The 23,018-nt window shown below is 35.0% G+C and overlaps 1 protein-coding gene and 1 long non-coding RNA gene across 20 annotated transcripts in view; one reads left to right on the top strand and one right to left on the bottom strand.

The window, feature by feature from the left end:
• LOC140599725 (uncharacterized) overlaps positions 1–13,232 on the bottom strand; it is an 87,991-nt gene extending 74,759 nt beyond the window's left edge. For all 3 annotated transcript variants that reach the window (XR_012002706.1, XR_012002705.1, XR_012002707.1), the window contains exon 1: positions 12,866–13,232. This is a non-coding gene — a long non-coding RNA (uncharacterized lncRNA). The remainder of the gene's footprint in view (positions 1–12,865) is intronic.
• HDAC9 (histone deacetylase 9) overlaps positions 1–23,018 on the top strand; it is a 920,581-nt gene that overhangs the window by 348,855 nt on the left and 548,708 nt on the right. The window lies entirely within an intron of this gene.

The raw sequence follows: 23,018 nt of genomic DNA on the forward strand, positions 1-23,018 counted from the left end.
CAGAGCTTTCTGAGCCTTTTTTAATGAAAATTTAAACAGAATACTGTTCATCACTGCCAGCGATTGTTTTCAGTGTATTATAAGCAGGCCTCTCTATTCTTAAATGCCTGGAGGTGAGCTGTTTACAGATGGCTAGAAATGAAGGTATTATTTTGAAACTGCAGCTTTTCTGAATCAAATACTCCTTTTATGCATGGATAGTTAAATGGGTGAAAAGATAGTTGACAGTAATATTTAGAAATATCCTGAAAATGGTTTGACCTTTTCATTAGATGCTGTAAATAAAAGCAGAGAATAAAAAGAAGATTTTAATTTAACCTTTTGCACAAAAATCTGCTCATAAATCAGACACATCTTGGATATGTGCATGAGCTACTGATGGCATAGCGGCTCATTTGCTCCTTAAAGAGTAAAATTTGAGCACAAGGAAAGAAAACCTTTCTCTGGAACAAGTAAGCTCTATTTAAAAAGTGTAGGTCTCTATTTAAAGAGTAGGACTGGCAAGGGCCTCTGTCATCTGGCCAGCCAAGAGGATAATATGCAGAGACATTTAAATTCAGTGGGACAAACACTACCCTTTGTTGGCTCCCACACTCTCAGACACATACACAGAGCTTCCACTAAAGTTAGAGAACTGTATCTAATTTGGAATTCAGAAGATTGCCAAAAATAAATAGTTTATTGTTATATTCAGATTTTATTCATGGTTTTCTAGGTTGTTGTATATGACATCACTGCTCTGAAGCCAGCCATTCATCAGCATTGGTCACTATTCTTTCATATGCTGAGGTGGAGGATAGGTTTTAATAAAGAAATAAAAAAGAATGTGTTTAGTATAAATTTGGCAACCTTAAAAAAAGAAACAGGTTAGAGGTACAATTTGGAGTCAGATCTTCTCCTTTTATCTGGCCTCCATATAAAATGTATTGCAATATATTATGAGTAAATTAAAAAAAAACAACAAAAGCTCCCTCTTTGCCTCTACTGCTGCATCTTGTAGAAGGCACTTAATATGGTTTTTAAACTTCTTGCTCTGCATTTATAAATGTGCTTCTCTGTGTGTGTGATGTGCATATTTTCCTTCAAGATGCTTTTTAAAAATTATGTGAAATATTAAAGGCAGCCTTATATGTAGAAAGCTATAATGTGCTCAATTTAACAGTTGCATCTTATCCATATGATTAACCTTTCTCCTAATATTGAATATTAAGTCTGTCTTCAATTTCTCTCTATATTTCAAAAAGATTGCCTCAGTGAATAGTTGTGTACTTATTAACTAGTTAATATTTATGACCATATGAGCTTTACATTTCTCTTAAAAGTTTTGAATGTTTAAATAAATGTTGAATTCCCAGGTTGATAGATTCTTTCTTGCAACCCTAAAATTAATATAGTGTTATTGATGTATTTAAAAAATGGAAATGTTTATTGACCCTAGTGTATCTATGGCAAAATTAACCTTTCAAAAAATCCAAATCTAGATATGAGTCAGTGGTATGAAAATAAAAATAGGAGAGAGTTCACAGTGATTTGTGATGAAATATATTGACACCTAAAATAATCATTATGTGCAGATATATTTCATGTTGATTATTTTAATGTTCCTATATTTTACAGAAACATTTATATAAATTATGGTCTGTAATATAACCCTGTGTGTGTGTTTTTACTGGATTTTTGTTTTTAGAAGTAAAAATAAATACTAATAATGTTATGCCATTTATAAAACAGAAGAGATTAAGGTGTGTTGAACTTGAGGCTCCTGGGTGGCTAAGTCAGTTATGCATCCAACTCTTGATTTTAGCTCAGGTCATGATCTCATGGTCGGGGGAATAGAGCCCTGTGTCAGGCTCTACGATCACTGCAGTCTGCTTGAATTTCTCTTCCTCTGCCCCTCACCCTGCCCATACTACCCTCTCTGTCTCTCTCTCTGTCTCTCAAATTAATAAATATATTTTTTAAAAAGTTGTGTTGAACTTAATCATTGTAGAATTGTTTGTTCTATTAGTCCATTTAGGGGAAAAAAAAGAAATACAGTTATGTCTACTACTCATTTTACTCATTTATAGCCTAGAATTTGGATTACATCAAAGTAGTGATCTTACCCATGCAAATTTAAATGATAAAGTTAGCATTGTTTTCAGGAATAGGAGACGTGTCTTCCTATATAGACCTTATAAACTATAATTAACAATGAAAATGGAATATTGTAGCAAGAACTTTATTAATCATTATATGCATCTAGTAAGACTACCGTAAATTTTATACAATTCACAAGTTTGATTTTTTAGAAGTCTCTATTGACTCCTATCATGTACATATTTCTAGTACAATATAAATTTGGAAGAACACAACTAGAGCATATCCAAAGGAAAGTAATGAAATTGCGGAGGGTTCTGAAATCATGTCATAGAAAGAACTGTAGGAGGATTTGGTGTTATTTGTCCCATAATAAAGAAGCAATTATAACAGTTACAAACTTTTTCAAGGGTATTCATATGGAAAATAAGCTAAATTTATTCTGTGTAGTTACATAAAGCATAACTTAGGCCAATGAGTAGATGTTGAAAGGGAAACAAATTTCACTTGTAGTCTAATCCTTATGGATATTTTCAGCTTATACAAAAAATGAATATTTATTGTGCAAATGAAAGAAAGTAATAAAATAAAAGTGTCACTTTTGATACTACCACCAAGAAATAGTTTGGTGTATTTTCTTACAAGACTTTTTATATTCACCATTGTATTCAAATGGTGAAATATGAGTGTTCATATTTAGACACTCAAATATGAGTGTTCCTTATTAGATTTCTACCAGCTATTAGGCTGAAGAAAAGGAAGATATTATTTCATGGCAAATTGAGCACTTATAAAACTCTCTTCCACTCAAATATTCTTACTTAATATTTTTCTTTTGTAATACATCCTTTTGGTCATTTTCCTTCTTAGTGTTCTGTTAATTTTTGGATGCAATTTAGAAAGTACTCTTAAAAATATAAAATATGAATAATATAATACAAATATGCAAAGTTTGGAAAAGATGCAGGATTTTATTAACATGCTGAGATGATGTTGGAAAAATGTTTGAACAACAGAGCTCCTGCAATTTTGGTAGAATTTAGCCTGCAGTCAGAGGGAACCAGCAAAATTTGTGGCATGGTTGATGCTTAAAACAATTGAGGGGTGGGGAGAATAATTTGTATGTCAGAGAAGTAAGAAAACACTTGGGAAATTTGATTAAGCCCTAAAAAATATTTTGGCAAAACTGAAGAATATTTTGGCAAAACAAAAGGAACTCACATTTTTTGCTGATACAGTTAAGCTCAAAATAGTTTATATTTAATCTGAATGTATTCATTCATACCCTACGACTCAGCATCAGTGCTTTAGATCATACTCAGTAGAAATGTGTGCACCAAAATGTGTTTATCGAAAATACATGTACAGAAGAACGTTTATAACAGTTCTATTAATAATAGCCCAGAAGTGGAAATAAAACAGTGTTCTTCAAAATTAGATAAATTGTGATACATGCATATAACAGAATATCATACAGTAATGAAAGTGAAAGAACTATTTTTTTTTAAGATTTTATTTGTTTACTCCTGTGAGACACACAGAGAGGAGGCATAGACACAGAAGGAAAAGCAGGCTCTGCGAGGGAGCCTGAGGCAGGACTTAGTCCCCAGACCCAAGGATCACTTCCTGAGCTGAAGGCAGACGCTCAACTGCTGAGCCACCCAGGCATCCCAGTGAATGCACTATTATTACATAAAACAATATCAGTGAACCTCACAAATGTAATGTTGAAAGAAAGAAGTGAGACGCAAAGTGCCTAGTATATGATTTAATTTTTATTAGAGTTAAAAAACAGGCAAACCCAACCTATAGTGTTGAAGTCTATATAATAGTTGCTTAGAAATGGTTAGCAACAGAGAGAAACATGAGAAGAGGTGCTGTGGTTTTCAAAATGTTTTCTTTCTTTTTCTGGTTGGTTTCTTGTGTGTGTTTACTTTGTGTTAATTCACCAAGATCTACACCTATGATTTGCTCGCTTTTCGGTATATATGTAGCATTAGAATAAAAGAGTTTTTATTTAAAGAAGCTTCACTACCCCCTTTCCCCCCCCAACACAATATTTAATTTACTCTCTGCCCATCGTAAGAAGCAGCTCAGAGTTGTAAGTATAACTAAACTTTTATTAAACATATATTAAAATCAACTTATATTTAACTTTGAGAATTTGAGAAAAGGTCCTCCACTTTCACTCCTCCCCGCACCAATGTATTGTAAAATTTAAGTTTACTAATGCCTCTGGTATCTCAGATAATGAAAGTCTCCAGTTTATACTTCCAATATATCCAGTACATACTTTTTATATATGTTTCAGCTATCATTCTGTTGGAGCCAATTTCCATCGCCTTCAATATTTTTAATTATTTTTTTTTTAATTTTTTTTTTTTATTTATGATAGTCACAGAGAGAGAGAGAGAGAGGCAGAGACACAGGCAGAGGGAGAAGCAGGCTCCATGCACCGGGAGCCCGATGTGGGATTCGATCCCGGGTCTCCAGGATCGCGCCCTGGGCCAAAGGCAGGCGCCAAACCGCTGCGCCACCCAGGGATCCCTGCCTTCAATATTTTTAATTGGAAATTCAAAATTCCAGTTTGCTGACTGGAAGTACTAAAATGTATTTACCACTTCCTTAATTTGGGGGAATTTAAGTTGTTTGCAGTTGAGGAAATACTTTTTAACAAAGATGTTAACAAATGAAACAAGTATCTCAAGAGTATGCTCCTTTGTTGGAAACATTCAAGCTGATGCTAGTAGAGAAGTAACCAGAGTCAGACTGCCACTCCAGTGCCTGACAGATAGTAGGCTTTTCAAAGGGATCTGTGGAATGAATGAATCTACTGTGTTTGGAAGTCTTTCCAACTCTGATTGCCTAGGTTATGTGAGGAGGCAGTCAACAAGAATATTGTTAAATGTTCACTAACTGAGGCTATTAGTGTATGATGGTATCTGATTCTAATAATTACATCCACATCTGTGATTCCTGGTTCAGGTGCTGACCTGATATTTATTCATCAACTTTGCCATTGTTTTAAAGATGGAAGATCAGCACCATTAATATTGCTAGGAGTCTTTGCTTTTTGCAAATTGTAGGTAAAATGTCTCCAAAAATGGCTTTGTTTTGGTGACAAAGGAATATTTAACAGAGCTTGTACACTTTATTTTTATTCTTCACTACTCTGGCACAGTGCTAGTTATAGGGTAGACACTTTTAGTAACTTCCTGGAATGATCCAAGTATTTTGTAAGACTAACCTATGATTCCATCATTATCATTCTTCACTTAACCATGTGTAAATAAATTTAAGACTTTAAGAAGTGCTTTATTATTTCAAGAGTTCTCTTTTTCTTATTGAACACAGAGATCTGAATTTGAATTGTACATCCATTGTTTCTTCACATTTATACCATAACTAATATTATTTAGTATGAAAATTTTGTCCTATGCTTATTTTCTTTATGTTTTTGAGAAGAGGCAGAGCTCCAGAGATTATGATTGGTCAGTTTCTTTCTTTCTTTCTTTTTTTTTTAAGATTTGTTGATTTGAGAGAGACAGCAAGTGCACGCATGCAAGTGTGCAGGGTGTGAGGGGGAAGGGAGAGAATCTTCAAGAAGACCCCCCACTGAGTGTGGTGCCCAACTTGGGGCTCAGGCCCATGACCCACGAGATCATGACCTGAGCAGAAACCAAGAGTCAGAGTCTCAACCAACTGAACCACCCAGGTACCTCATGCTTAGTCAGTTTCTTAATCAGAAGGAAAGGAGAGTCTTGATCATGTATCTCATATATTTCCCCTATGAGTGCAATACATTAAGACCTATAAAATAAAGGGAAAGTATCAAGAAGGGGAAACAAAGCAGTAGAGGTTACATGTAATTTGTGTTTCCATGTGGATATATATTAATATTTGGATTTATATATACATGTATATGTGTATGTTTGTATGCATACACAGATATTCATAAATAATAGGGCAGACCAGCTGATCAGGACTACAGGTTGTACAAATCCCACATCTGGAATTTCTAAACACAACACATCCTCTGTTTCCCCATTATTTGTAGCCACTGATTTATCTGGAGATAGAAGTACTTCCTGAAAAAAACATGCTTGCCCTACGGCTCTATTGGCATATTTGGAAAACTGTGTGATATGAGGTGGTTTAGACAACAGAAGGCAAATTTTAGGAGGAACTTTGCAACCCCAAGGAAAGAATTCACTGAAGGGAAGAAGTCTGATTCAGTGACATGGGAGCAGAGGGAAGTGAGGCCTTGGGAAGAACTGTGCGTTTGAGAATAGCATGGTGGTTTCACTGAATCCACCCCAATCTGGCAATGCTTATGGGTAGATGCAGATCCCAGGGCGTTAAGGTTTGTGTGGAACCTAAAAGAGATGTGGCACAAAAGTATTATGTGTAAAGTAATTTTGCTGTGGGATCTATCTGAAGTATGGAGTCAGCATCTGCTTTATTAATCAGTAGCCTTGAGATGTTAGGGTGGTGTGAGGGCTGTGGAGCAAGTTATCAAGTTACAGGACAGAGGCCAGCAGCAGATTGAGGAGGGGTGTGGCCAGAGCACCAAGCAGTGACCTGAGTCCTGGGCTATGCCATGGTAGTAACACAAGCATGGAGCTTTGTGCAGCAATCTTTCAAGAGCAAGAAGAGGCCAAAATGAGCACTTAGAATATGGCTAAAGTATGAAGTAGAAGTGGCAGTAGGAACATTTACCAATATAAATCTATAAAAGTGATACTCCTAGAAAACAACCAGAAATATCAAAAGTGAATCTCAGAAGCTGACGCTGAGGCCCATGTGATTCAGTTGGGGCTGACAAGCTAGAGTTTGGGCTAGATTTGTCCAGAGAACTTTGTGTGAAACCACAGCTAGGTAGGCCTGCCATTTACACATAGAGAACATGTGAGTAACAGCTTATAAGCAGTATCAATATGTAATATAAATTTGGACATGCATATTGTAACACTCCACCAGAGAAAGCTAATAAAGAGTTACCCTTGTTTCCCAATGTAAGTTAAACATGATTTTACTCTTTTTATTACTGTGATACTTTCTACAACATAAATTATAAAGTGCTCATTGAATAAATTTATATCTTCTTATCAGAATCTTCCTTAGGAATGTCTCTATTCATAAGTTCTGGTAAAAAAATTGCTTTTTTTATGTCTGCTGTGTCAAAAGACTGGAATTTGCAGTTTATCTTTTCTTTCACTGAAGATAGTCATCTGCTTCTTATTTCTTACAGATTTCTCACACTGGACTATTTCTGATAATGATAACCTATTTTTAGGTATAATAATGATGAAAGCACTAAGATCCAGCATCAGCATTGACACAAAGGGGAATATGTATTAATCCTGGAGATAAAATTCATTTGGTTAATCAGATCAAAAGTATACCTTATAGATTCCTGCAGGCACATAGTGGTCTAATACAGTAATAGGTAAATATTTTTCTCCTTGACTATCAAATCTACAGAATTGGTATCAGCTTCCTGGAGTATTATGTTAAGAAAGAGGCTGAGGCTTGGTGACAAGGAATCGGGAATGCTTTTCTGGGAGTGCTAACCTAGTGGCTGGGAGATTGTGGCTTCCCATATATTTGGCTATGCATTTGCCAGTTTTGGTCAAAAGCTTTCCTTAACTGATAAGTTTAACTGGTTCACTGTCACTATGTAGAATAATTATTTTTTGTTGTATTTTCCATAGTTTTACACAGTTTAAGTAAATGTCAGTTATTGTATGCAGGAAGCAGGAAATAAATTATGAGCATGTATGAATAAGATTCAATTTAAATGATACACTTGTGCAAGCAGCCTATATATGAAAACCAAAATTACACTTAGACTGCCTACAAGGAAGAGGAAAGGGATTCTGAAACTTAAGTATGTGGAGAAATTGTTCCTTTTTAATAGAATTGCAGAAATATTTAGCAAATACAGAGATATTATCAGAATTAGCTTATGCACTAAAAGCCTCATAATCCAACATGAAAGCATACATATTATTCAGAAACTGTACTTGCTTAAATTAGTAATTATGGAATTACTAAAATTTTCTGAAGTGGTAATTATAAAATAATTAAAACCAATTCAGATATAGCAAAAAAAATATCTAGGACATGTCTACTTATTAGTCTTATAAAAATGCTGGAGATTTACAAAATTAGAGATTTAAAAAAAAAAGTTTTGATCTCAAAAAACACCTCTGAATTCATAAGGTGATGGATGAATTGCAGTTCTTCTTGGGCAATGTAATTAACCTTCTAATTTTAGGTGGGTCACTACGATTTTGAGATTAAAGCTTTAGAAAATTTTATAATAGCAACATTTTATATTTGGATAGTGCTTTACAATTTGCGAAGTGTTAGTTATGTTTTCAGATAACTTGGTAATATAAATAGGTCAAGTATTGCCTCCACTTTCCATTTCAGGCATCTGTGGCCCAGAAAGTTTAAATTAGTTACCCAGGTTCACAAAGCCAGTAAAGTTAGAAGTCAAATCCAAGTATTTGGACTGTTACTCCCAAATCCTTTTTTTTAATGTTACATAATATATTCACGAAAAAAGTTTAAAAGTAAAAATCCCTATAAGGCAAAATAAAATTTTATTCTTTTACTTTACTTATTACTCATTTGACAACCAGAAACTTGCTTTATTTATTTCCCTAATTAAATTGTCTTCTACCTTTTATGTAGCTGTTATTTTCAGCATTTATCCTAAAAAAAAGTGGCATTTGAGAATTAATTATACAAGTTTTATTTAACAATTCCGTTGATCTCATTACTGGGTTAAATATAATCATTTTTTCTTTAACTGTATAAAATAGAACATTATAAATAAATTTTCATTGTGGATGTTAGTTTTTGCTGACAACAAATATTCAAACTAAAAGTTTTCTTTTACCTAAAAATGGAGAAGGATGGCATCAGAATTTACTTTCTTCTTAACTGATTTCTAATTAGTTGTCCCTGAGCACACAGGTCATACATAATTCATAGCTGTCTGTTGTCTTTTCTTTTTCTTCTTTTAAAGCTAAGTGCCTACTTGCTTCATTTAAAGATGAAAATTTGGATCATAAAACAGTGTCAGGGACATGGAAGTGAATGTAGGAAAAAGACCAAATTTCTCCCTGTTTGTTGTAAGTAACTTAATATTCTACAACTTAAGAGTAGTCATGTAAATAAAATAAAGATAATATAACTGGCTTTTTTCACTTTAAGTTCAAGATGATTTTTAAAATGGTTTTGTCAATGCTAAGTCTCACTCAATGAATCCTTTAAAATTTGAACTAGAAATACTTATAGCTGTGATATTCTTGGTCCCTTTTCCCATTTAAGGTGAATTTTTAGTCAGGATGTTGTGATTTCATTACACAATAAAAAAAAAATCCTGCACTATTCAAGCATGTAAATGAAATGAAAACAAAATAATTTTGTATTAGTGTTTATCTCTTCTCCTTGAAACTCAGAAGGAAAAACTGACAATGAGAATTTACTAGCTAGTCCTGTGCTTTTAGCAATAAGTAGAATTTTTAAAAGATACATGCTAAATAACTGTTTTCATTTATTCATTTCTAAAGGATAGATCCAAGAATCTATTACAAACCCAGAAGAGCATGCAGGAAGAATGGGCCAGGTTGGGGATTGTAGCCAGCCATCTAATTACACAAATAGGTTCACAGCACAGTTGGGTCACAAATCATGTTTCTAAACTTAGGAGATGAATCTCCACCATAAATTATTGAAAAGCACTCTGTGGTGCTTCATTCTGCATTTCCCACAAATTAGATTACCAAGAGCCATAAAGCATCTTCAGAAAGTGTTTTCCTGGCTGTTTTAAAATTTTCCTTTATCATCAGTTATTGTCAACTTTGAAAACATCAGCTATAACTGGAAAACATGAAACCAAAGGATATAATAAAGAAGCGAGGAAATTATTCTTGAAAGAAGCAGAAGCAGGTTTTTTATGTGTTAAGCAGGTATAACTTATTAATGAATATTTGTGGGTTTCTATGTCCCAAAATTCCTTAGATAAAAATGTAAATATGCATTACATAGCTCCCACATTTCATTTCTGCATTGATAATCTGTTGTGAAATAAGCATAGGTGAGCTAGAATAAGTTTTGTGAAGATAATTTCATCCTATAATGTAATTAACCCACTTGCGTTGTTGTCACTAAGATCATATTTAGCTTCTGAGCTCATAATATTTTCACCACACTCATTCATAAGATTCACAAACTTGAAAAAGGAGTCGGTGACAGATATTAGAAACTAGGATTATGAATGACACTGTACTAAGTTGAAGATGATTTGGCTCTGTTTAGCTCTTCTCTATGCTTTCCTCTCATTCTATGTTTATGAAATACGAGTAACAACCCCTTTTCTCCTTGCTAAGGCATTAATGAGTTTTTAAAAATATTAAGTCTGCAAAGAGCTCCATTTTGTTGATTGGTCCAAAGTATTGTTAAACAACCGCCTCACCTAAACCAGTCAAATTGTTCTTTGGGTTTTGCATGGAATATGGAGCAATGTACCATTTAAGATCTCTCTGCACATTTTAAAATGTCCAACTCAAACTGACTGTAATTGAAAGTCAAATAATTGAGCCACATATTGGCTCACAGCACTGAAAACACTGAAGTAGAACCAGCTTCAGATAGAGCTGTATTCCAGAGTCACAAAATGGTGTTCTTCATCCTCAGTTTTGCTGCCTATGGTATTGGCTTCATATTCAAGTTTTATGTTATAGCAAGGTGGCAGTAGAGCTCACGTGCCCACACTTTTTGAGATCTTAAGCTAGTAGGTAAAATGAGACTTCCTTTCCCAGGATTCCTTACAAATGAAAATTGGATCTGAGAGATTCTGATTAGTTTGTATGTCTATGCTTCATCTTAACCCTTTTCTAACAAGCAAGGAAAGAATACAAGTGTTGTTTTTGTTTTGTTTTGATTTTTTTTCAGAACTCAAAGGTATGTATGCAGTTCTGCTACTACTTCTATAGTATTTTGAGTGAACTGCTTAATGTTCATCCCATCAATTTCTACTGCCTCACCTTTTCATTTAGGATAAAATAGAAAGAATTGCCATTATGTGAAAGGGAAAAGGCTTTTCAAGGAATGAGTTGGGAAATAAAATTCATGGGATATTATGAAGGTATTTGTTTTTGAAATTTAGTTTAACATTTAAAATTAATTGCCACGTAATAGTTTTAAAAAGAATATTCTAACTGAAAAAAAAGAATATTCTAATTGTTCTTAGGCTGTTAGTGGTTTCTTTCTGATTTTTCCTGCTTGCCTTTGTGCAAGTGACTCATCAGAATTACAAATTGGTTGATTTTTGCATGTGGACCTTAATAGTCTCATAACTACATGTTATAAAAATCTGCTCTAATTAATTTTCACTCTCAGCAACTGAATTTGGGATCCTTTTTAAGGCATTAGTACATTTAAAAAAAATACTAAGTTTACCAAGAGCTCCATTTTTATTGATTGGTCAAAAGTGTTGTTTGCCTGGCTCAATGTGTTTGAACTCACAGATGTTCAGGTGACAAGAATTTTTAAATTGATTATCCTTCGCCACTGGATAGGTCCTATTTTGTCAGACGGGAGCGAGACCTCTGCCATTAGAAGAGACTTGCCTGTGAAGTTTAACAGGACATATGTCTACACATAGATGCACACACTGACACTGAGGAGTATGGCACTTTTTCACTTGAAGATTGTGTATGGGCAGGCGTGCCTCACACCGGGATGGGTTTTATAAAAAATGTTAGGACTGAATTACATTTGTTGTGTTGTGACAGTTGCTGCTTAGCCATCAAAGAGTAGGTGCAGTTGTGCCGACAACTCCTTGGCATTCTGCCCCAGGGAAGTGTTACGTTATCAAAAGGAGCAGCCACTCTGTGTTAGTGTGCTGGTAATTAAAATGTGGACGTTTGACCATGATTCCCTGGAGAAAATGATCAAAAGAATATATTGAAATGAGAAACTTAAGTAGGCAGAGTCATGTCTAATGAGCGAGAGGAGAGCTCTTTTAGGCTTGATAACTTAGATGAGCATATGTGAAATATGGCTAATGTTTCTACAAGAACATGGTTACTAGGAAACTATGAGAAGTCCCCTAAATTATGTGACCTTCAAAATATACCAATAAATATAGAATTCAGATCACTTTTTGATAAAACTAGTACTAACTAACCTGCTAATATTTGTAATATTCTTTTGGTTTGTTTCCAGAGCAAGTAAGATTTACTGTCTTTTTAAGGATTGGATACAAATTTTCCAAAACTGGTTTTTAAAAGCTCATAGCCAATCCTATTGACTGAATTTTAGTTTCTCACTGCAGTCTTCTATATCATGGCTGAGGGTAGCAAAATCATATCTTGAGATAAAAAGATATTTGTTGTTTAGTTGGCCAAGATTCAAAATAATATATATTAAATCCTTGACCTCCAATCAAAGCAGTAACAGAGAACTAAAGATGTTGACTCTTGTTTGCCACTCCCATGAAGGTTCCTGCTAAAACCCTTATTTTCCTACCCCAGTAGATCTTACTCATTTAAAAAATTGAACCCATCATTAAAAATCTTTCCACAAAAAAAATTTCCAGTAATCTGTAACAAAAAATTAAGGAAGAAATAACAGTAAATTATTTTAGAAAGTAGAGATCTAGTTTCTACCTGACAGAAGAATATCTGTAAGTTCAAACACAGTGAAGCCAGTTTAACAATACTTTTGATCAATAAAAAAAAAAAAATGAAGTTCCACGTCGACTTACCATTTTTAAAACTCCTTCTATAGGAACTGTCTCTGGTTGCTACATTTCTTCCTAGGTAGAGCAAGACCTCATCCTGTTTCTTTGGTTTCTTTGGAGTTAAACTGAGCATGAGAGGGTAACTTTCCTTCCCAGGCTATTAGTCAAAGTTGTGGTCAGCACCAACTTTGGCCAAGACACGCCTGACCCAGTTCTGCCATGGGCTCCTGCTCACGGGTTGCTGTTAGGAGCTGGCACGAGTCTGAGGCATAGGGTTACCAGTTGAATAAGACTCTCAGGTTGGTTAGGTGTATCTTTGGGCCTTGGCATCTCTCCTTACTCTGTCTATTTACTTCACCTCTTATCACAGGCCCCTGGATTCCTTTTTCTCGTTAACTACAAGTGCCTGAAGTCTATTAATTCCTACAAAGTTTGAACAGATAAGTTAAACATTAAAGTGTTAAGAATTAACTCTCTTGCTCTCAGATGATTTTAAAAAGATACTCTTGTGAGGTGGAAATTGGGTAGGAAAGCATAAAATTATATTAAAGTAGTAAGAGTAAAAGAAATTTTCTAAGAAAAGGCTGAACAAATAAATAAAATTGCATTTTGGTAGTATATATGCTCAAATAGTGTATTTTTCAAGTTTTTTTTTTTTTTTGTGGGTACTGTTTTCTGGAGAGGCAGGTTTTTAAAAAAAAAAAACAAGTAAGATAAGCTTCAATTTACTGACTGTAATTGACTAATGGTAACCATAGAAAATGGCCCTTGGCTTCCAAATTTTGCTCCCTTGCCAGTGAATCAGCTTGCCTAGTGTGATGATTTAATTTTCACGGTGTTCAAATTACAAATTAACATTTGCAAGTGTAGATTTGGGGAATTGTGCTGAAGCCTAATAGAGTTCTCCAAGGATGGCGTGCCCCCTTGGGCTACATTGTATAACTTCCTTATTAAAATGAAAGGAAATTGCCTATTAGTTATCTTACAGCCTATCTTCCAGTCCTTATACTTGAGAATGGTATGCATTCATCTAATGTACAGAGTCTTCAAACCTCATAGATTTTCCTATTTCCAAATATTTTAGATCTCAGTTTGCACACCCCTTACGAAGAAGTTAACTTGAAATGATTAGGTCAACTGTATGTTTGCTTCTGATAATTGGAGTAGCTCATGAGTACAAGGTGTAATTCTAGCCCGTCATCTCTGTGGTACTCTTCTTCCTAGTAACACTAGCACTTGAGTTTGCAGTTTAACATTTGTGGAATTAGAAAGAGAACAAAGCTTTTGACAGTAGCCGGGCTTGGTTGCAGGGCAGAAGAGACAATTGTTTGCTCAATTTTATGAAATTGTGTGAAGTTACTATATATGACAGCTGCGTTTGGGGGCAGAGTTCCCAGGTTTCTATATTTTATGGTTTTCAATTTCATTCTATGGTGTCAAGGGTGGATTTTCCCGAACTAATAGAAAAATGAGAAAGGCTACTAGCTTTTCTTGTAAAGTAGATTGAGCAGAAAAATTGTAAAAAATCCCAAATGATCTACTGTGACTAACATGTCAACTCAACTTGTTTAATGGACTCTGGAAAATAAACAATGGTTTCTAGAGAAGAGTGAAAAAAGCCAAAAAGAGAAAATTAAATTAGTGGCACTCTTTCTGTGGGGAGCTCTATTAGCTGTGGAAAAGAATAACAAAGTCAAAGTCTGACAAAAAGGTGTGTGTGTGTGTATGTGTATGTGTGTGTACGTACATATACACATACACTTCTCTCAGACACAAAAGACTTTGTGGTCAGAAAAAAATTCGAGTCCTAAGTACTTGGTGAAATGCTAGAAACTAAACCCAAATTGATTTCTAGAATGCAAATTATCTTTTCTTGACACAGATTGATCCTATAAACTTATAAAATTCATGAAATTTAAAAATAAAAATGAGTTATGCGGTGCTGAAGTAGACACTGGTAATTTTAGTTAAGTATAAATTAAAGTGATAACAAAGAGGACTTTTAATGAAAGTGATTCTTATGCATTGGAGGATTTTTAAATGTTTTGTTCACAATTAAGAGACCAAAAAAGCTCAAAAAGTTTTAGTTAAATCCGATATTTCCTAAAATGCTTACAGAATTGTAACCTAGTAATATGACATTTGTGCATGATCTTGTTAGCAGCAGCAGTGTTATGCCCTCTGCTATCGGTTTATAGGATTCCTATTTTTTATTATACAAAAATAACCTCAATTGGTACTAGGCAAAGCAACCATTTTTTCTTTTGTCTTATTTTTTACTGGCTAATTTGAACTGGAACTGCCACTTTGTTAGGACACATTGCCCACTTGTATCTCCAGGGCAGCATCTAAAGAGGCATCCCCCTAGTTATTTTTTTTAAATATTTTTATTTATATATTCATAAGAGACACAGTGAAGTGAGAGAGAGAGAGGCAGAGACACAGGCAGAGGGCGAAGCAGGCTCCATGCAGGGAGGCCGATGTGGGACTTGATCCCGGATCCCAGGATCATGCCCTGGGCCAAAGGCAGACAATCAAGCATTGAGCCACCCAGGCACCTGCCCCCCAGTTATTTTAATATCAGTTTCATTGCATTACTGATAGAAATTTTTTCATAATCTTCTAAAAATATATTCTCTTATTTGATTTTTGTTCCCCATTAACCAAAACCAAATCATCTGTGATTTGTTTTATTTGGAGAACTTATCAGTATTGTCTAACCACAGAATTAAGTGGAATTGAAGCAATTTTAGCAAGAGCAGTCTCAGGCAAAAAGAAAAAAAAATGGCTCTCCTTGCCCATTTGTTGCTTACAAAGTACAATGAAGACTGAATGAAAGGTTTCTACAACTATGGTTTGAATGCTTGTGACTTTTTTGTTTTGTTTAAGAAAAAGTAATTTTGAAAAATATGGAATTATTTGATTAAAAAGATTATTTGTGATGACTGAAACTATGTTTAAACTAATATGGCTTTAATCAGTTTTATATGATGATGATGATGATACTTCACAGTAGGGGATGTTGTGTTAAAAATCTTAAATAGATTATCTCATTTTTAATGCTCCCAAGTGTTGTTATATTAGGATGAGAAAAACTGAGACCTGGAGAAGTAGAGTATGGTCACTATATTAGGAAGTGGTTTTGTTTGACTAAGTACTTAGCATTATCATTCAATACTATCTATTTATCATTGATCCTATCAAAAACCTCAGAGTTTAAAGCATCTAATATTAGCATTTATAAATTTTTATTTATTTATTTGAAAAAGAGAGAGAGCATGAGAGAGAGAGAGAGCACAAGCCAAGGGAGAGGCAGAGGGAGAAGCAGACTCCTTGCTGAGCAGGGAGCCCAACACAGGACTAAATATCAGGACCCTGGGATCATGATGAACCAAAGGCAGACGCCCAACAGACTGTGCCACAGAGCACCCTAATCTTAGCATTTAAAAAAGAATAGGCTGGAAATAAGAAATTTGTCATAAAAAGATATATCTTAACATTTCAAGTAATGATGTTATAGCAATTCCATATCCACAGTCACCCCCCAGCATTTAATCTGTCCCTGATAGATTATTTGTTGCAGTCTCTTACCCTTTTTCTCATATCTAGGCTTCCTGTCTTCATCCATTCTTTATATATATATATATCTGCATAATAAAATTCTTCTGATACCAGGTTCACCTTATTATTGTTATTAAAAAGTGCTGATAAATGTCAGGACCTTTTTTTTTAACCAAAATAATAATAATAATAATAATAATAATAATAATAATAATAATAATGTAAAGCCCATATGCAGAAAAGTGCTCAGTGAACATATTCTAGTTATAACCCCACAGATGAAAAAACAGCATGATGCCAGCAATGTAGCAATGTAGCAATTTAATGTAGCAATCAAATGCCTTCCCAATCCCTGTTCTATCCTCTTCCCTATAAGTAACCTCTGCTGTGATTTCCATCAATGTCATTTCATTTCGCCTGTTTTTATACTACACATACATGGAATTATATGGTATACATTGTTTTTCATGCCAAGTTAAGTTTGTGAGATTCATCCACCGTGTTGTTTTCACTTTAGTTTGTTAATATTCGTTGTTCTATCATATCCACTCCATCATGATATCAGAATTAATTTACCCAATCTACTGTTGATAGATATTTTGGTTGTGTCCAGTTCTGACCAATTATCAATTACACTGATACAGAATGTTCTTGCTCATGTACCTTGAGAATAACTTTTTTGCCTTATGAATTGTTGTGACATAACATATGAGTCCATTGAAAGTTAATACTCAATGTCAGACAGTTTTCCAAAGTAGTTGTATCAGTTTATAGTCTTACTGGTGTTGCATGAGAGTACTGGTGCCTCTACTTCCTTGTCAATATGTGGGGTCAACTGTCTGTAATTTTAGCATGCCAGTGGATGCATAGTTGTGGTTTTAATTAAAATTTCCCTGAAGATTCCTATAACTATTGAAGAAAGAAATTGAAGCTACCATTTTTATTTATGTCTGTTTTTCAGTTCTTCTATTTTCTAAGATTTTTATTTCTGTGTTCATTAATGAAGCTAGTTTATAGTTTTCCTGTCTTGAAATCCTCTAGTTAGATTTGGTATAAGATATATCTAAATAATGAGTTGGTCAGTATTCCCCAAATTTTCTATTTCTGGAAGAACTTAGTGTTATTTCTTCTTTGATTTTTTAGCACAGTTTACTGCTGAAGCATGGACTTTTCTTTGTGGAAAGATTTTAATTATGGGTTCAATTTTTAATGGTTTTATAACTATTCAGTTTTTCTTAGTTATTCATGTATCAGTCTCATATACTTTGCCTTTCTAGGAATTTATCCATATTATTAAATTTTTTCCTTTCTGTTTTCTTAACACAAAACCCTTTTTAATATGTTTGAAGTGTTTAGCTATGTTGTCTTTTATATTCTTTTTTTATTTTGTGTGTTACAATCCGATATTATTTTACTTATTTTGTTGTTCAAATTATTTATTTTTAGCCATTAGGAGGTATAAATTTTTAAATATCTGTTTTTCTGGTTAGAATATAAACTCCATGAGGATGGATATGATGTCTGTTTTACCCCAAAAGGTTAGCAAAGATCCTGGCATGTTGTAGAGGTCAATATTTATTTCTCACAAGAATCAATTCATAAATGATGAATGAATGGAATCTGTAATAACCTTATTTGGTGCTTAAGGATTCCTGGGTTATCTTCATCTTTAAAGAGTTTGATTATTTTTCATTTCCTCTGAGCCTCCAGATAACTATATAGGTGGGAAACAGATGATACAAAAGTAAATTTAAAGCAAATCTCTGTATTGTCACTAGATGTGTTTAGAAAGATGAGATAATTGTTACCTTGGGTATCTGTCTTATTCTAGACTTTTATTTGTGCTTCTTAGTTACCCTGCTATTCCCTCAGGCTTTATAATAACCCACTCTATATTGATTCAGACCCAAACATAGTCGTGGTGACCTTGGAGTTTTTCCATAGGTGACCACCAGGTTTTTGTAACTTCTAGTTTTACTTCATTGGCCAGTGTGACTAAATCAAAATTTACGAAAAGGAGCTGAGATTTTTGTTTGCCAGGCTACTTATATAGATGTGATGTGATGTGATGTGATGTGATGTGATGTGATGTGATGTGATGTGATGTGATGTGGTGTGTGGCATGGTGTGTGTGTGTGTATCAGACATCAGAATAATGTTAGCTTACTATAATAATCTGTTACTTTCATTCTGGAGAAAAGCAGCACTACATTTTCATGTTCAAATTTGGGAACTTCTCACTATTATTCACCATCAAGTACAATCAAAGAGCAATTTTAAATGTCATATTTGTATATGCTATTTCTGGGAAACACCAGATATAATGTTATTTTAGGAAACTGTAGGTTGACCTTGAAAGACTTACATTAACAAGGAAAAAAAAGCACATTTTAAAGGGTGACACATCTAACAAGGAGCTTAAAAGAGCAAGAGAAAGTGTGTAGGTGTTCAATAGTAACAACCTAATGGTACTACATTGTATTTCATGAATGAGGGCAATTCACAAAGTTCCCTCAAATAGGACCTATGTAAGAACATAACTGTCTATAGCTATCTTTATCATTCATTCTATCAATATTTTACCAGTCCCAACTATGTACCAGACTGGATCCTGGTTGCTGTGAAAATTAAAATGTGCAAGTTACATTCCCTTCCAGTGTATATCTCAGTTTAATGGGGGGAGAACTCAGAGTGTATTACTCATTTTATTTATTTTAGAACTAATGAATTATAAGTAACATCAGCTTTGAGAATATAATAGTGTCACCTATATATGTGTCTTCTTGCATTTAATAAATCAGTTACAAGGAGGACTAGAAGGAAATATGTCTGAAATGTAACCAAGATGATCTCTGTGTGTCACTAATTAGTAAGTTGTTTTATAACTGCTCATTGGTTTCTAAGACAAGTATGTTATTTCTTTCAACTCAAGAATCAAAAAATAAAACATCACTGATTTTAAGCTAGTATAAGTTGCAAGGATAATAATCATTATGTTTCCTTGAGTATCTATGCCTGACACGTTATGGAGTTTTCTGTTTCTTAGTATTAAATTAAAATTATTTTTTTTTGAAAAATTACTAAAATGTAGCAATAGAAGGAGCTTTCAAAAGAGACGTTAGATAGCTTGCCTGAGAATCTCTCAAGGCATGGGTTGACAAACTTTTTCTATAAAGGTTTAGATAGTAAATATTTCAGGTTTTGTGGTCCATACAGTCTCTGTTACTATTCACCTCTACTTTTTAATAGGAAAACAATCATCAAGAGTATGTAAACAAATGAGGTTGTCTATATTCCAATAATATTTGGAAAAATGGGCACGGGGTTACATTTGCCATAGTTTGCTTAACCCCTCATGTACAGCATTTGTCAACAGTGCAAAGATCTGGTTCTCATACCTCCCAGAATCAGACTCCAGAGAGATAAACCTTTGGAATCTGCATGTTTACTCAGTTGCCATTATTATTACTATTTACTATTTATTTTGAGAACTTTCATGTCCTTTACCTACCAGAATACTTCATGCAGGGATTTGTTTCTACAGTATCCCTAAGGAATTTCCAGGTAGCTTGATTACTTTGAAGTTTTGAATCATATGCTTATCAGGTGGAGCCTCTATTTCAAATAATTGACAGAAAAAGTATGTGGGCAAAATTTCTGTTTAGTCAAAGTCTAAAAATGAGAACTCAAAGAGAACAAGGACCTTTTCTTTCCTGTTTACTTCTGTATTTTCAGCTACTGAAAATAGGGGAGGTGACTGGCAGAGGGTAGATATTTTGATACATATTTGAAGATGAATTGAATGCACTTTTGGTGTAATGTTGCCCTACATCCAGGTGGCCTCACCATCCATGTATTTGATATCCAAGCAATTGAGTCTTAGCCACAGCTTTGCTGCTTTTTACACAGTACCTTTTGGTTTTATTACTCTTTTGAGTAATTTGGGGGTTATGTCCTGCCCTCAAGTTTGTTGTTGTTCTGACATACCAGATTCCAAAGCAGGATGACATTTATAAACATTGATAATGACATTCGCTAAAGATTTGTCCACTCTCAGCAACAGAAATCAATATGGCCAACTAACCAAGTATCTATTAAGAAAATGAATTAGGTGAAAACTCATTAGCAGGTGTCTCTGGACCTTCTCTCTTGAATGCCATCCAAATAGAACTCAGCTCCCAACATTTTTCCACCTCTGGGCCTTTGCACATGTTGTGTTCTATACTGTTTTCAAATTCTTGGAGAGAGATTGAGATTTGCCCATTAAGGTCAGGTGCCTGCTCTTTAGTTTTATTACTTGGTCACTGAGTTGGGGGTACCGTTATGTAACCATCCCATGGAAAGAAAATCAAAGACTATTACCAGAAGGATGTGGGAGTGGGATAAAGAGATGCTCGGAAGACTCAAGTAGTTTAGACATGCTAATTTGGGTGCCTTTTAAAAATAACCTGTAAATGACTGTTTGGATTCTGGTTTTCTAAAGCCCATCCCCTTTTTTTAAAATTCTGCTACTAACATAAACCAGACTGAGACCTCTAACAGGTCATGCCAGTACTTCTGTCTATACTGCTGCTCTGCTGTGGATGGTGCTCTGTAATTGCTACAGACTTCCTCTAGACCTGAAGATTTGATTTGAAGCCCTGCTTTAGCTGCTTTTTGCTGGGAGATTTGATTTTCAGTCCTGTTTTTGCCTTTAGATTATATTTATTTATACTATCTATCCCTGCCTACTTCCAAGAAAAGATTGTTACTGGCAGTTTTCAAATCAAATTCCACAGTAAGAAATGGCACAGATAATATTCAGACAGCTTCCTTTAATCTAGTCACCTCTGGTTTTGTCTCTGATTAGCTGCCCCACAGACAGGCACTGCCCCCGGCATGGGCCAGGACCTGCTCCACAGTGGGAGGGCTCTTAGAATGGAGTTCTTTCCCACTTAAAGCCACACCACCCCATACCCGATCCTTTAAACTCTCTCTCTGTTCAGTCAGGGTGCTCTACAGGAATTGCTCTTCTGTCCAAGATCATCTTCTTTCCCTTGGCCACTCCTTTCTGTGCTGCAGTTCCACTGGCCATCATTCTGCTGCAGACACACAGAGACCCTTTGTCTGGAATATGCCTTTCCCACATATTTACAAGGCTTGCTTCTTCATATTTTTTGGATCTCAGCTTGAGTGTCCACCTCCTTAAAAGCGATGCCTGCTCATTACCCTTTCTAAATGGCCCATGCTGGGCATGTGAGTGACTCAGCGGTTGAGTGCCTGCCTTCGGCTCAGATTGTGATCCTGGGGTCCTGGGGTCCTGGTATAGACTCCTGTATCAGGCTTCTTCCTCTGCCCAGGTTTCTGCCTCTCCCTCTGTCTCTCATGAATAAATGAAAAAAATCTTTAAAAAAATAATCCATGCCTCCAAAGTTACTCTATATCCTATTACCCTGTTTTATTTCAGTGTTGCAGTAATCACTATCTGGAATACCACTTCTTTGTGTAACTATGTTTTGTTTTCTGCCCCACAGTAGAATAGAAGCTCCATGAGAGCATGGGTTGTCTTTAGCTTATCCCAGATGTTTCGAGTAATGCCTGGACGTACTGACTAGGTGCTCATTGAACAAATGGATGAATGAAGGCCAGTTTGCAGTTTTCAAACTATCTTTGAAGCACAACCACTCCTACACATAGCCACCTAGAGAGATGCACCCATCTGAGGCATATCAAAGCCAGGGACAACAAAGTTAACCAATCAGTATCTGGATTGTGGGAAGCCAAGATCACTGGACTAGCTGAATCTTTGCTCCCAGAAAACAAATACCCATTCAAAGAAAGGAGCCGGGGATTTGCCACAACTTTTATACTTGTGCTCTTGGGTCACCCTTTCTCATTATCTCTGCTAGCTCTGTGTTTGCAGAGCTCCGCAGATTATTTTACTGGGCTGAGAGGAAACAACATGTGGTGATTATGATGGAGCCTTAGCATAAGGCATACATCCCTTCCACATTAACTCAGACAACTTATTTTTGCCTCATCCTTTTGTAAGACTCAACCAATTCCATTTTCTGCTCACTTGACAGGACCTATATACATGTCAGCCTCACCTATCTCTACAGGACAGTAATTCATCTCCACTCATATCCTTGTGCATCTGGGTCTGAAAACTGCTGCATAAGTCAAGCTATAGCATAAGCTACCAAAATGACTTCTGATCTTTATTTTTTTAAAGAGTTTTATTTATTTATTCATGAGAGACAGACTGGGACTCAATCCTAGGTCTCCAGGAATAGGCCCTGGGCCAAAGGCGGCACTAAACTGCTGAGCCACCCGGGCTGCCCAAAATGACTTCTGATTCTGTAAGGAGAAATTGATATGGAAAATTCTGAGGTGAATGTGATACCAAAAGATGTGTCCAGTTTTATCTGGCAACCTTGATTTCCCTCCGCCAGTAGTTCTTCTTGGACAACATTTGTAATTATTCATAGCTATTGTAATCATTGGTTTACTTCTCGCTGATTAGAGCTTTGTTATAATGTTTTCCTTAGAGCTTCATACTAATGGATCAACATGTTGGTGAAATTATTTTCAGCAGTTTAAAATGGTCTTTAGGGATCCCTGGGTGGCGCAGTGG

The sequence above is a fragment of the Vulpes vulpes genome, chromosome 7 (genome assembly GCF_048418805.1).
Source record: "Vulpes vulpes isolate BD-2025 chromosome 7, VulVul3, whole genome shotgun sequence".
Taxonomy (NCBI): domain Eukaryota; kingdom Metazoa; phylum Chordata; class Mammalia; order Carnivora; family Canidae; genus Vulpes; species Vulpes vulpes.